Source organism: Ranitomeya variabilis, chromosome 4, assembly GCF_051348905.1.
Source record: "Ranitomeya variabilis isolate aRanVar5 chromosome 4, aRanVar5.hap1, whole genome shotgun sequence".
Classification (NCBI taxonomy): Eukaryota; Metazoa; Chordata; class Amphibia; order Anura; family Dendrobatidae; genus Ranitomeya; species Ranitomeya variabilis.
In genome coordinates this window covers 292,514,767-292,528,516 of record NC_135235.1, presented here as the reverse complement: position 1 = coordinate 292,528,516, position 13,750 = coordinate 292,514,767, and the positions used below count along the sequence as shown (strand labels likewise).

Sequence of the window (13,750 nt, the reverse complement as noted above, 5' to 3'; positions counted from 1 at the left end):
TGGGTCATCAGAATCATTGCCTGGGTTGGCCTAAGGAATCTTTGTTTGACCCTATCCTAACTTTTGAGTTCCTGTCCTGCTGAATGTACTGTACGTTGAGACTAAAAAGCAAATTGCAATCATCCTTGACTCTTGAGGGTTTTCATGGGATCTTCTAAAATGGGTTGAATAGGGCAGAACTACAATGCCATACTTTCCACCATTAAAAGAACAGTAATTGTAACCTTCGTGAGCGTACCACTCCCCTGCCTTGTGGCTTTCAGCATCATCAAAATGGCCTCATTGCCAAGAAGATTGACCACCACTGAGAGACTGCAATATTGGCCAAGAAACTAGTCAATGAGCAGTAGCATGTACCAATCCATAACGGATTTCCTGGCTATAATAAAACTTAAACAGTGTCAAAACTTAGAGATTCGAGATTATGAAGAGGAATTGTTGAGTTTCAGCTAAAAAACCCCCCTCAGTTTAAGTTACTGTGTGATCACACTGGAGCAGAAACTGAGCAGAACCTCTCCAAATCCTTCTCAAATACTCAAAATTTAGTTCTGGTGATGTATTAATGTACTAGTGGTGTTTCTGGTGATGTATTCATGTAACTACCCCTTTAAAAAAAAAAGTATGGCCCTTGAGATTGGTTCAGTATAGCAACGTGGCCCTTGGGCCAAAAAATGCTGTACACCCCTGATCTAATGCAAGCTAATTACAATTGTTGCTCCACTACGTTTTAATTCAATCATCGGTACTTATCACGCGTATTTTCACAGCTGTGTAAGTGTGGGCTCCATCAATCATAGCCTCTGTCCTCACAGCCGGCTGAAGAGAGTCATTGCTTAGTCAAGGAATGAAGTGTGACATGCGATATGGTTTTTCTGACAGATTAGTACATAAATGTTACTGCAGTGAATTGACAGTAAATTGACCACCAATTAGAAGAACTCAGCGCGTTTGTCAGAATGTGGTATCGCTGAGTTGTTGGAGCTTAGTTTCTGTGTGAACCTTTGGGGAGCTAAGTCAATCACCTATTAGGAGGTCCTTGTGGCTTGCGGAAACTGTTTGCTTAACACAAACATGACTTTTAATTACATCCTTGTCTTTTCTCAGGCTTCTCACATACTGTATATTATAGGATCTGGAATATTGTCAATTATGTGGCCTCATAAAACACCTCTTTATCGCTTTTTTTCTCAATATGTGTTCTTATTTTTCTGCAGGAGATGACTCAAATCCTTATTTCTCCAAAGTTATTCAGAATATTAAAAAGGCTGCTTCATCAGGACGGTTCCTTCTTAAAGGGGTTGTCCACTACTCGTGCAACCCCATGTTTCCCTGCAATAAAACGCTGTTCCAATGGTGTCGGCACCGGCTGTCTCGGGGCTCACGTGACATTGTTGCGTCATGCAATCCCTGCAGCCAATCAGTGCTGGCTTCACGCTCCTCTCCTAAGAATATAACTGACATCTGGAGGAGATGAAAGAGCAGCAGCGGCTCTCACTTCATCTGGATGTCTTGAATTGCCCAAAGGAGGGGACAATGATGCACTTTTGGCTGCAGACATTGCGTGAAATAGTAAAGTCATGTGAGCCCTGGGAGAGCCAGTGCTGTCACTGCTGAATCGGCAATGACACCGAAGGCAAGTATTAATTTACTGGGGTAAAACATACAGATTTATTAGGGTTTGTCCAAGCAGTGGATAACCCCTTTAAAGAGGACTTCTCACTTTACTAAAAAAATTGAGTTAAATACCTTGTAAAAATCCTTGATAAGTTTTTTCTGCCTTTATTTTAGTGTTATGCTGCATTACACATCCCCAGAGAAGACTCTGAAGAAGCGCCCAGTTGTACTACAAGCAGAGATTTCACATATTCCTCTGCAGAAGATCAAGCGCCCATTTGCACTACAAGCAGAGATTTCACATATTCCTCTTCAGAAGAAGATCTCTGCAATGGAGCACAATACCTGTTTACATGGTGCAATGCGCTGATTTTTATTTGTCAAATTTGCTTGTCTGTCGGGTGACTGCCGGCATGGTTATACAAATAAGTACTGAGAGTTCCTATGGGTGCCCTCTAGTCAATTCGGCTCTTGTAAAAGGGCCGTTACACTTTAAATATCTATTAATTTTACTGTAACAAAGGATTCCTTTTGATTTGGGGTTTCGATTTTTTTTTATTTTCAGCTAACAGGAACAAAAAATAAACACAAAAACAAAAACCAAAGACTTTGAAGATAGATATCGTTTAACGTAAGAGGTAGATGACTAAAAACCTCACTGTAAAAATGGAATACGTCTGCTCTAATAAAGATTAATGGCTGGAAAAACAAGGCCGCTGTATAAACATTTGAAACATGGACTCCCTCCCTTTCAAAAACAAAGTTTCCGCTTTATGTCCTTGAAAAGGAGCTGCTGTCCACTATCAACATTTTTAGCTTTCCCGCCCTTCTTTTAAAGATACAATCATAATACCTTGTTTATTATGTTTGGCCGGTCTCTTATAAGTAGACACATGGTAGGAAGAGTCTGTGTAATGATATGTTAGATGTGCAGTCACTTGTTCTAGGCAGCTGAAAAATTAAAGGGGCATAAAACTTAGAAAAAAAAAGCTTAGAAAAGTATAGTTTATCACTGAGTTTCTAATATCAGTCATACATATGCATGTTAATGTGACTAAAAGTTCTGTGAAATGGAGATATGTGGCATAAATGAATGCTCATGGGGGCAGACATATTGCTGAACAGCTTTTTGTTTACTGGAACCAGTCAATCGCTGAATCTGGATGGGGAAGCAGGACTCAGACTGTCTCTGTTGATCGTGGCATCAATAAATATCCTTTTAAAGGGAATCTGTCAGCAGGATTTCATACCCCAAGCTATTTATATGTACATGTAGGTCTTTCCAAGAGGAGTCCAGCAATACCTTCAGATGGCCGGTTCCTTTTTCTGTTACCAAGAAATCAGTGTTTGAATGTCCTGACCAGCCAAGGTTCTCCTAACCCAAACTCAACAGCTTTATAAATATCCATGACGCTGTTGACGTAACAGTCGGGACACCACTGCCGGTCCAAACATCATGGTTTTTACTCTGATAATGTTTTACGAATGTCTAAATCTGGCCTAATAGTAAGTTATGAAGGTGTTCGGGGGTGTAAGCAGGATTTTTTCAAGAGGAGGGTGAATGGTCAAAAATTTAATTTTGAAGCTTTTTAGCCTGATGTTACGTATACGCCGCTAGGTTCAGATAGGGGTGGGACAGGTCTCATGAATTCTTTGGAACTCTGGGGGAACCGTTACTCAGGGCGACCATGCACTGCAGCTTCCTCTGGCACAAGATGGATCCACTTGCTCACACAGACACAATTGATAGAGTTCTCATGAATAGATGAACGGTGTAGATTAATATCACAGTGCGTCCAGTACAATTCAAGTCCCTTATGCACAGGCTTCATAAACAGTAAAGCTCCTTCTTAAAAGCACATTGACTTAACAGTCTCTTTTGATAGCAAAGTTCAGCAACGATCAAGATTCTTTACAAAGGCACAGTAGTACACAGCATTCCTTCTAGCACAGTGAGATGGAGGAGGGGGGTTGTTTTCTGTGGGAGATGATCCCTGTGACACAATTCCTTCCAGTCCTTATCTTCCTGTTCCTGGTAGGCTTCATCTACTAGCAGTACGGGAGTTATCCCAGCTTCACTCTTTAATGGAATCCTGTGTCCCTATAGTTCACTTGCCTGAACTTTTGTGAGAGACAGATCACATACCACCACTCATCCCTTTGGCTGCTGCCAGAATAGTAAACAAGTTCTGTGACACCCCAGGAGTCCAGTCTCCAGTTGTCACAGTGGTATTGCCTTCCTGATAGGGAGGGTGATGCCATGTCTGGAAGCGAGAAGGATCCCCTTAACAGGTAACACGTATATACAACACTGTTCTGACTCCAGGCCAGAAGGGGGAGCTCTAGACCAGGTTTGAGGGTAGCTTCCTTATATATTCTGGCTGGAGGAGGAGTTTTTAATCAGTCTGTAGGAGACAGTGAGGGGAGAAGGAGCACAGGAGGAGAGAGAAACTGGAGTGGAGCTGCGAGTGGGTTCAAGTGCAAGAAACCAGAGGCCGGAAGTCCGAGGTTGTGGGGGAACTGCATGCCCCACAGCAGAAAGCGGCGGGCAGAAGATTCCAAGTCTCCTGGCCACAATTACACTCGAAGGCACAGCAGCAGATTAGAGCCCGGAGTCACCATGAGAAGGGACACCTGTAAAAAGGCTTGAGTTGCCAGCCATGTGGGTAGTGTCCACCTAAGAGGACAGAGTGAGAGAGTGGAGCGGCCCCCAGACGCAGGGCAGCGGGGTACTCGGTACCAGGTCCCTCGGTCTTGGTTCTAGGGGTGTCACGGTGGCCCGACCTGGTCCGTGGCCCTGCTAAGGGGAGCCCAAATAAAGGTGTAGATGAGAGTTTGTCAAGTGTTCGTGACGCCACCTGTGGTATTCGGTCAGGGTGACCGACGCAGCTAGGGGTCCGCTGGGGTGATGGAATCGCAGCTAGATGGTGTAACTTCCCACAGGTGAAGTATGTCCCCAGGGCTTCCCTTGATGAGTAGATGGTAATGGGGTAGGTCGCAGTAAATAACGAGGACACAGGGTTGCAGTCTCTTTACCTCTTTACTGAAGGCTTCGGCATCCACAATCCAGAGCACTGCTAACAAGGCTGGCTGAGACCGGCCGGTCCAAAGGCACATCCAGAGTTCCCTTTGCAGGTGGAAATCAGTAGCCTTCCTACTAGCGCCTGTGTGTTGTAGTACTTCCCTGCTGAGCACCACGGGATAATCCTCACAACTGTCGTGTATGTTTCTGTTCTTTCTCTCCGTCCCCCAGATGGTTTGGATAGGACGCACCGTATGACGGGGTAGGCCTGGAGTTATTTTATAGGGACCCTAGAGACGCAACTCTGCCACAATTGCCTCCGATGTCTTCATTAGGTATAAAGGTGAGACAGCCAACCTAGAGTTAACTGCCCTACCGTAGTTCAAAGTAATGCGTAGAGCCTATTACTTCCTCGGCGTTCCAGCCGCCGGCTACGTGCCTCAGAAGGATGTTGCCGATCTTGGGGCACGACTCCTCCTGGTTCTATCTCCTTTGTGCTGTGATCTCGTTTCTCACTTCTCCACAATATACTTAGCTTTGTGTCCTTCCTTAGGATGCCGCCGCAATGAGGTGCAGGCACGGCTCCGTAACGATCTGTCTCGTGCTAGGCCACTGCCAGGATCCCACCCCTGACAGGGACCTCCCTGAGTCTTCCCAAGCAACTCTCTCTCTCACTAGATGTTACCTGGGCAAAACCCAGTCAGCTTCTCTCTAACTTCCTATCCGACTCCCAGTTTTACCAGAGTGTGAGGAGTGGCCTAATACATAGAACCTTTTGCTCCCCCTGGTGGCCAGAGTGTGAAGTGTAGTGTGTGACTGTGATACCTGGTCAGGTGAACTCCTTTAGTGCCATCAGAGGTACCATCACTCCCCCTTGTGGAAGAGCGACAATACTGCAACGACCAGGACTCTGGGGCGCTGCAAGAGGACTTTGTATGAAGCCTAGGGCAGCAAGAGATCTAGAGCACAACACAGAAAGGAAGGCTTCCAACCCCACCTTGCTAGGTGGATTCCGAATCGCTTCCAGGCTGCCCAGATTCCAAAGATCACCTGTAACCTGTACATAAGCATCATCAGTAAAAGGTAAAGAGACTGCAAACCTGTGTCCTCCAATTCTTTCCTGCACTTCACCATCTATCATCCTGACCAACCTCACTGGAAGCCCTGGGGACTAAGCTCTACCTGTGGGGAGCTATACCACCTCTGCTGCAATACCATCATCCCCAGTGGACCGCTTTAAGCAGCGTCGGCCATCCCTGGCTGAGTACCGCAGGTGGCATCACGAACACTACTACTCTTCAGACTTTATTCCCTATTACACTTTAACCCCATTTTATTGGATGCCCAGGGCCACAGACCAGGTCACTGCCACCCTGACCACTCCTTTAAGAACAGAACCGGCCCGGTAGCGAGTACCCCACAGTCCTAGTGGGTGCTTCAGTTCCCCACAATCTACCTGGGGCTCTGCTAATCACTCCCTGTCTTCTGTGATTGTGTTAACCCCTCTAGTTGCTGGATGCTTTTGAAGCAACAGCACTCAGCACTACTGCATGTCACACTGACCCAGAGTATTGTTCAAACTGTCCTTCCCTCCGATTATCATAACTATTAGTATTACCATCCTGCTAGTTCCCCCAGTAGCGTGTCTGTGCTGCTCCAGGTGCCCCATAACTATAGTTACCCAAAAAGAGTGGCAAAGCGATGTCCATGAGGATTATGCCCCACACAATATTAGTGCCTTTCTTTGTTCTCAACATAGTATTAGTGCTGCTTATCATGAGCCACACAGTAATAGTGTCTGCTTAGTGCCAAAGGACAGTAACAGTGCCCTATTTTGTGTGTCCACATGCAGTAATAATGCCTCCCCAATTCTCAAACACAGTCACAGTGCCCTCTATTGTGTCCACACAGTATTAATGCCTCCTTAGTGCTCAAACACAGTAACAGTGCCCTCTTATGTGTCATCCCCACAGTAATAATGCCTCCTTTGTTCTCAAATACAGTAATGTTGCGCTTCTTTGTGTACGCACCAAGTAGCAGTACCTCATTACTGCTCCAACACAGTAACAGAACCCTCTCTTGTGACTGCATGCAGTAATACTGCCTCCTCCTTAGTGCCCAAACACAGTAACAGTGCCCTCCTTTTAGTCCACATGCAATAATAGTGTCTCAACAGTGAAAATACCTTGGAAAAAAGTGTCCCTGGGCACGCAGCCAATTCATGCAGATGGAGAAGCCCGTTAAATGGTTAACATTTCAAAGCCCTGGTAAAAACAAGCCACTTTGTAATTTACTTCTTAATAAAACTCTTCACCATTGTTGAAAACGGAGGGATTTTTAATTTGATAATTTAGCTCATTGCCTATATTACCGGCCACCGTGTAGGCTCAAAGTGGCCAGTTACTTAGGTATAGTGCATGTGCCGATTTGAAGCAGGCCAGATTGCTGGATTCGGCCAGATTTAGTCATCCTGCCCTTCGCCGATGCTGCAGCACCAAAACTACCTGGGAAGGTGCTCAGTCTAGACCCGCGCCGGTGCCGCTACTCCAAGCTGTCAATCTTCAATCACTCCTGAAGATTAGAACACTCCTATAGTAATACATCATAAAAATGTTCTGTATGGTAAGATTTAATTCCTGTCCAAAGATTTATAGTTTTTTACATTTTTTTTTTAACCTAAAAGATGATAAAACGTGGAACCATATATCTTATTTGTAAAGTAATTATCTTAAAGTAAACTGTTATCGTTCAATGACAAATGGATCTCGGCTTTCTTTCCAAACAATTTGCGATTAATCATCCCTTTTTATTAGAACTTGGATGGTAATAGGAATTGTTAATTTCCTCTTCATAAGTAATTTATAAATGGATTCCTCGTCGTCTGGCTGGCCTTGTGTTCCCCTTGAGAAATGCCTGGAAATGTACACAGAATATACGGTACAAAGGCATCCACACATAAAGTGGACCCTGGAATCAAACCACCGCCTGTGTGCACTTTATTCCTGAGGTTTTGGCTTCTACAATCATTTCTGCTTGTTCTCTATTACTTTCTTACTTACATAATGTTCTTTATAAGTGTGTAGGACTTTTTTGGATTCTCTCTAGATAAGCTGGAGTGTTTAGTGGGGCATCAATACCTTAAAGCTGGAGTTACACGGCCACGATGACAGCCATTAACGGCATTGTCGATTCATGTAAATGAGCCTTAAAGAAAACCTGTCACCAGAAGCGGACAACTTTTATTCTTATTTTACTCTCCAAAATATTCCTTTTTTGTCATAAATTTGCTATATGGTTCCAGGGGTCTAAGGGGTAACGTTTCTCCCTATGGAGAGTGACATACCAGCTGGATTGTCAAGGTAAGGAGGCTTATTCGCAGTGCAATGCTCCTCTGGGAAATTACATATGCAAATTGCCTCTTCTGAGAAAAAGAGGACTTTACTCTATAGCACCACCTGTTGGAAGTAGCGATCCTACAAGTCACAATCAACCCTTTAACGAGTCGTGCAGTATGACTTAGGATAAAAGCCAAATCAGTATCTCAATTCGCAGACACGGTGTTTCGGGCTGTTGGCCCTCGTCAGTGCGAAGCATGAGAACTGATTTGGCTAGGTGAGAGGCTCTGGACTGGGGTCTAAGGGGTAACGTTTCTCCTTATGGAGAGTGACATACCATCTCTGGCTTGTCAAGGTAAGGAGGCTTATTCGCAGTGCAATGCTCCTCTGGGAAATTACATATGCAAATTGCCTCTTCTGAGAGAAAGAGGACTTTACTCTATAGCGCCACCTGTTGGAAGTAGCGATCCTACAAGTCACAATCAACCCTTTAACGAGTCATGCAGTATGACTTAGGATAAAAGCCAAATCAGTATCTCAATTCGCAGACACGGTGTTTCGGGCTGTTGGCCCTCGTCAGTGCGAAGCATGAGAACTGATTTGGCTATGTGAGAGGCTCTGGACTGGGGTCTAAGGGGTAACGTTTCTCCTTATGGAGAGTGAGATACCAGCTGGCTTGTCAAGGTAAGGAGGCTTATTCGCAGTGCAATGCACCTCTTGGAAATTACATATGCAAATTGCCTCTTCTGAGATAAAGAGGACTTTACTCTATAGCGCCACCTGTTGGAAGTAGCGATCCTACAAGTCACAATCAACCCTTTAACGAGTCATGCAGTATGACTTATGATAAAAGCCAAATCAATATCTCAATTCGCAGACACGGTGTTTCGGGCTGTTGGCCCTCATCAGTGCAAAACATGAGAACTGATTTGGCTAGGTAAGAGGCTCTGGACTAGGGTCTAAGGGGTAACGTTTCTCCTTATGGAGAGTGACATACCAGCTGGCTTGTCAAGGTAAGGAGGCTTACTCGCAGTGCAATGCACCTCTGGGAAATTACATATGCAAATTGACTCTTCTGAGATAAAGAGGACTTTACTCTATAGCACCACCTGTTGGAAGTAGCGATCCTACAAGTCACAATCAACCCGTTAACGAGTCATGCAGTATGACTTAGGATAAAAGCCAAATCAGTATCTCAATTCGCAGACATGGTGTTTCGGGCTGTTGGCCCTCATCAGTGCAAAACATGAGAACTGATTTGGCTAGGTAAGAGGCTCTGGACTGGGGTCTAAGGGGTAACGTTTCTCCTTATGGAGAGTGACATACCAGCTGGCTTGTCAAGGTAAGGAGGCTTATTCGCAGTGCAATGCTAGTCTGGGAAATTACATATGCAAATTGCCTCTTCTGAGAAAAAGAGGACTTTACTCTATAGCGCCACCTGTTGGAAGTAGCGATCCTACAAGTCACGATCAACCCTTTAACGAGTCATGCAGTATGACTTAGGATAAAAGCCAAATCAGTATCTCAATTCGCAGACACGGTGTTTCGGGCTGTTGGCCCTCATTAGTGCAATACATGAGAACTGATTTGGCTAGGTGAGAGGCTCTGGACTGGGGTCTAAGGGGTAACGTTTCTCCTTATGGAGAGTGAGATACCAGCTGGCTTGTCAAGGTAAGGAGGCTTACTCGCAGTGCAATGCTCCTCTGGGAAATTACATATGCAAATTGCCTCTTCTGAGATAAAGAGGACTTTACTCTATAGCGCCACCTGTTGGAAGTAGCGATCCTACAAGTCACAATCAACCCTTTAACGAGTCATGCAGTATGACTTAGGATAAAAGCCAAATCAGTATCTCAATTCGCAGACACGGTGTTTCGGGCTGTTGGCCCTCATCAGTGCAAAACATGAGAACTGATTTGGCTAGGTAAGAGGCTCTGGACTGGGGTCTAAGGGGTAACGTTTCTCCTTATGGAGAGTGACATACCAGCTGGCTTGTCAAGGTAAGGAGGCTTACTCGCAGTGCAATGCTCCTCTGTGAAATTACATATGCAAATTGCCTCTTCTGAGAAAAAGAGGACTTTACTCTATAGCGCCACCTGTTGGAAGTAGCGATCCTACAAGTCACAATCAACCCTTTAACGAGTCATGCAGTATGACTTAGGATAAAAGCCAAATCAGTATCTCAATTCGCAGACACGGTGTTTCGGGCTGTTGGCCCTCGTCAGTGCGAAGCATGAGAACTGATTTGGCTAGGTGAGAGGCTCTGGACTGGAGTCTAAGGGGTAACGTTTCTCCTTATGGAGAGTGACATACCAGCTGGCTTGTCAAGGTAAGGAGTCTTATTCGCAGTGCAATGCTAGTTTGGGAAATTACATATGCAAATTGCCTCTTCTGAGAAAAAGAGGACTTTACTCTATAGCGCCACCTGTTGGAAGTAGCGATCCTACAAGTCACAATCAACCCTTTAACGAGTCATGCAGTATGACTTAGGATAAAAGCCAAATCAGTATCTCAATTCGCAGACACAGTGTTTTGGGCTGTTGGCCCTCGTCAGTGCGAAGCATGAGAACTGATTTGGCTAGGTGAGAGGCTCTGGACTGGGGTCTAAGGGGTAATGTTTCTGGAGCGCCCCCAGACGCAGGGAAATGGGGTACTCGGTACTGGGGATGTCACGGTGGCCCGACCCGGTCCGTGGCCCTGCTAAGGGGCGTCCAATTAAAGGTGTAGGTGGTGGTGGTTTAGGTCACGGTAAATAACGAGGACACAAGGTTGCAGACTCTTTACCTTTTACTGTAGACTTCGGCATCCACAATCCAGAGCACTGCTGACAGGGCTTGCTGAGACCGGCCGGTGGTCCGAAGGCACATCCAGAGTTCCCTTTGCAGGTGGAAATCAGTAGCCTTCCTACTTGCGCCTGTGTGTTGTAGTACCTCCCTGCTGAGCACCACGGGATAGTCCTCACAACTCTTGTATCTGTTTCTGATGTTCTCTCTCTCCGTCCCCCAGTTTGGATAGGACGCACCCGTATGACGAGGTAGGCCTGGAGCTATTTTATAGGGACCCTAGAGACACCCCTCTCCCACAATTTGCCTCCGTTGTCTGCTTAGGTGAAAAGGTGAGACAGCCAACCTAAAGTCAACTGTCCTGCCGTGATTGAAGTAAAGCGTAGAGCCAGTACTCCCTCGGTGTTCCGGCCACCGGCTACGCGCCTCAGAAGGATGTTGCCACGATCTTAGGGCACTACTCCTCCCGGTATTATCTCCTTTGTTGCTATGATCCCGTTTCTCACTTCCCCACAATATACTTCGCTTCTTGTCCTTTCTTAAGATACCGCCGCAATGAAGTGCAGGCGCGGCTCCGTAACGATCTGTCTCTTGCTAGGCCTCTGTCAGGATCCCACCCCTGACAGGTCCTCCCTGGAACTCTCCCAGGCTGCTTTCTCTCTAACTTCCTATCCAACCCCCAGTTTTACCCAAGTGTGAGGAGTGGCCTAGTAGATAGGACCTTTTGCTCCCCCTGGTGGCCGGAGTGTGAAGTGTAATGTGTGACTGTGATACCTGGCAAGGTGAACTCTTTTAGTACAATCAGACGTACCATCACTCCCCCTGGTGGAAGAGCGATGTTACTGCAATGACCAGACTCTGGGGCACTGCTAAATCCAGTACTCCCGGTCTGGGAAAAGAAGAACAACAATACATGTTAGTCAAAGGCATACAAAATTTTTGAAATGCTATGAACAAGTAAATGCTATAAACAAGTAAATATAACAGTGCTTCCCTTTATGGGAGGAGAGGACACTTGAACGTTGCGAACGTCTTGGTCATGCACAGTTCATGACTCCCAGTTCAGTGCTACGTGAAGACCACCGCAGTGCAGGGGTTGCTAATGACCTAACAGGGCCCACTGTGCTTGCTATCGCTGGTGTGATGCACTGTCTTCTAGCTACACTTCTGGTGAGTCTGGGTAGCACTGGTATACTGGAGCTCTCACGACTGCTGCTACTAATTGTGGGCATGGCAGGTTCACCGATAGCGGAGGGGGAACCAGCCGGCTCATCTATTGGCATGGTATCCTCTAGTGGAATCTGCTGTGACTGAGGCTCCGGATGATCCGGCATCACATTTGGTTCTGGCAGCTTCAGCTGGCGAAACGTTAAAACAGGTACCATGATGGCCTGATTGATTTGAGTCCAAGACTGGGGAAAATTGCCAAGAACAGTGTGTATCATCTTCTCCTCTTCCACGGGCGGAGATGTCCCTGGGTCTGTTTCCCTATCTCTCAACTTATCAGGGCATATTTTGAGGTGGTCTCTGGATATTGCCGTTGAAGTCTCTCCCCCATCTTTGCTGATGAGACAGACCTTTGTATTGTCAAAATCGGATGGCAGGATGGTATATGGTTCCGCCTCCCATTGATCGTCAAGCTTATGTAATCTTCTCTTCCGTTTGAGCACTTGCTCACCGGGTGACAAGGGAATTGCAGGAGCATGCTGGTTGTAGTCCCTTTCTTGTTTTTGTCGGGCTTGGGTTAAACTTCTTTCCACGCATTCCTGTATTTTGCGGTACCTTTGCTGCCTTTCTGTATCCCAATCTGCATTTGGCGAGGTGTCTTCGGGGGTTAGGACCCCCATGTCTAGGTCAACAGGTAATTTGCTAGATCTCCCTCTCATGAGGTAGGCTGGAGTACAATTGGTGGAATTCACCGGGATGTGGTTGTACATATCTACCAAGTCAGGCAACTTGGTTGGCCACAAGTTCCGTTCTTCCACAGGTAATGTCTTCAGTAAGTCGATTAACACTTGGTTCATCTTCTTGCACATCCCGTTAGTCTGTGGGTGATACGGCGTTGTTCTGATCTTCTTACACCCGTATAAACTGCAGAATTCCTGGAATACCTCCACCTCGAATGCTGGCCCTTGATCAGTCAGCACCTTCTCCGGGTACCCATGCGGCCTACAAAAGTACTGCTGGAAGGCTTTGGCGGCCGTTCGGGCCGTCAGATCTTTGACCGGCACAACTACCAGGAACCTAGAGTAGTGGTCCACGATGGTAAGAGCGTAGACATAGCCTGACCGGCTGGGTGTTAGTTTCACGTGGTTTAGCGCGACCAGCTCAAGCGGCCGTTTGGTGATGATAGGCTGCAAGGGAGCCCTTTGGCTGTCACGGTCCTTCCTGCGTAAGCTACATGGGCCACACTCTCGACACCACTTCTCGATGGCTTTCTTCATGCCAATCCAGTAGAACCTCCCGCGGAGCAGACTCTCCAACTTCCTCCATCCGAAGTGTCCTGCCCCATCGTGGTACGCTCCCAGAACCATTGGCGCATCTTGCCATGGGACTACTATCTGCCATACCAACTCATGAGTGCGTGGGTCGATGCTTCTTCGGCACAGCTTACCATCGTGAATAAACAGTTTGCCTCTCCCCTTCCACAGTTGTCGTGTCTCTTGTGGATCATCCGGGCAGGGATGCAAACCTGCCTGCGTCAGGAGCTCTTTCACCCGACGGACCGCAGGGTCACCTTCCTGGGTCTCTGCCCATCCGTTGTCGGGCAGGGGATTTAGTGTGGCGTCCTGCTTGTTCTTGCGCCTATTCTCCACATGATGGGAACACTGGGTGGCCTTGGGGCGATGGAACACGGGCAACTCTATCTCTTCAAGTGCTTCCGAGTCTTCTCCCGTTTTCGGCAAGTTGGGCATCCTGGACAATGCATCGGGATTCGCATTCTTGTGCCCTCACCGGTACTTGATGGTGAAGTCGAAATTGGACAACCGGGCCAT

The 13,750-nt window shown here is 46.6% G+C and overlaps 1 long non-coding RNA gene across 1 annotated transcript in view; it reads left to right on the top strand.

The window, feature by feature from the left end:
- LOC143768849 (uncharacterized) overlaps positions 1-2,216 on the top strand; it is a 153,510-nt gene extending 151,294 nt beyond the window's left edge. The window contains exon 3 of the long non-coding RNA XR_013214083.1: positions 1,789-2,216. This is a non-coding gene — a long non-coding RNA (uncharacterized LOC143768849). The remainder of the gene's footprint in view (positions 1-1,788) is intronic.
- The last annotated feature ends 11,534 nt before the right edge of the window (positions 2,217-13,750 follow it).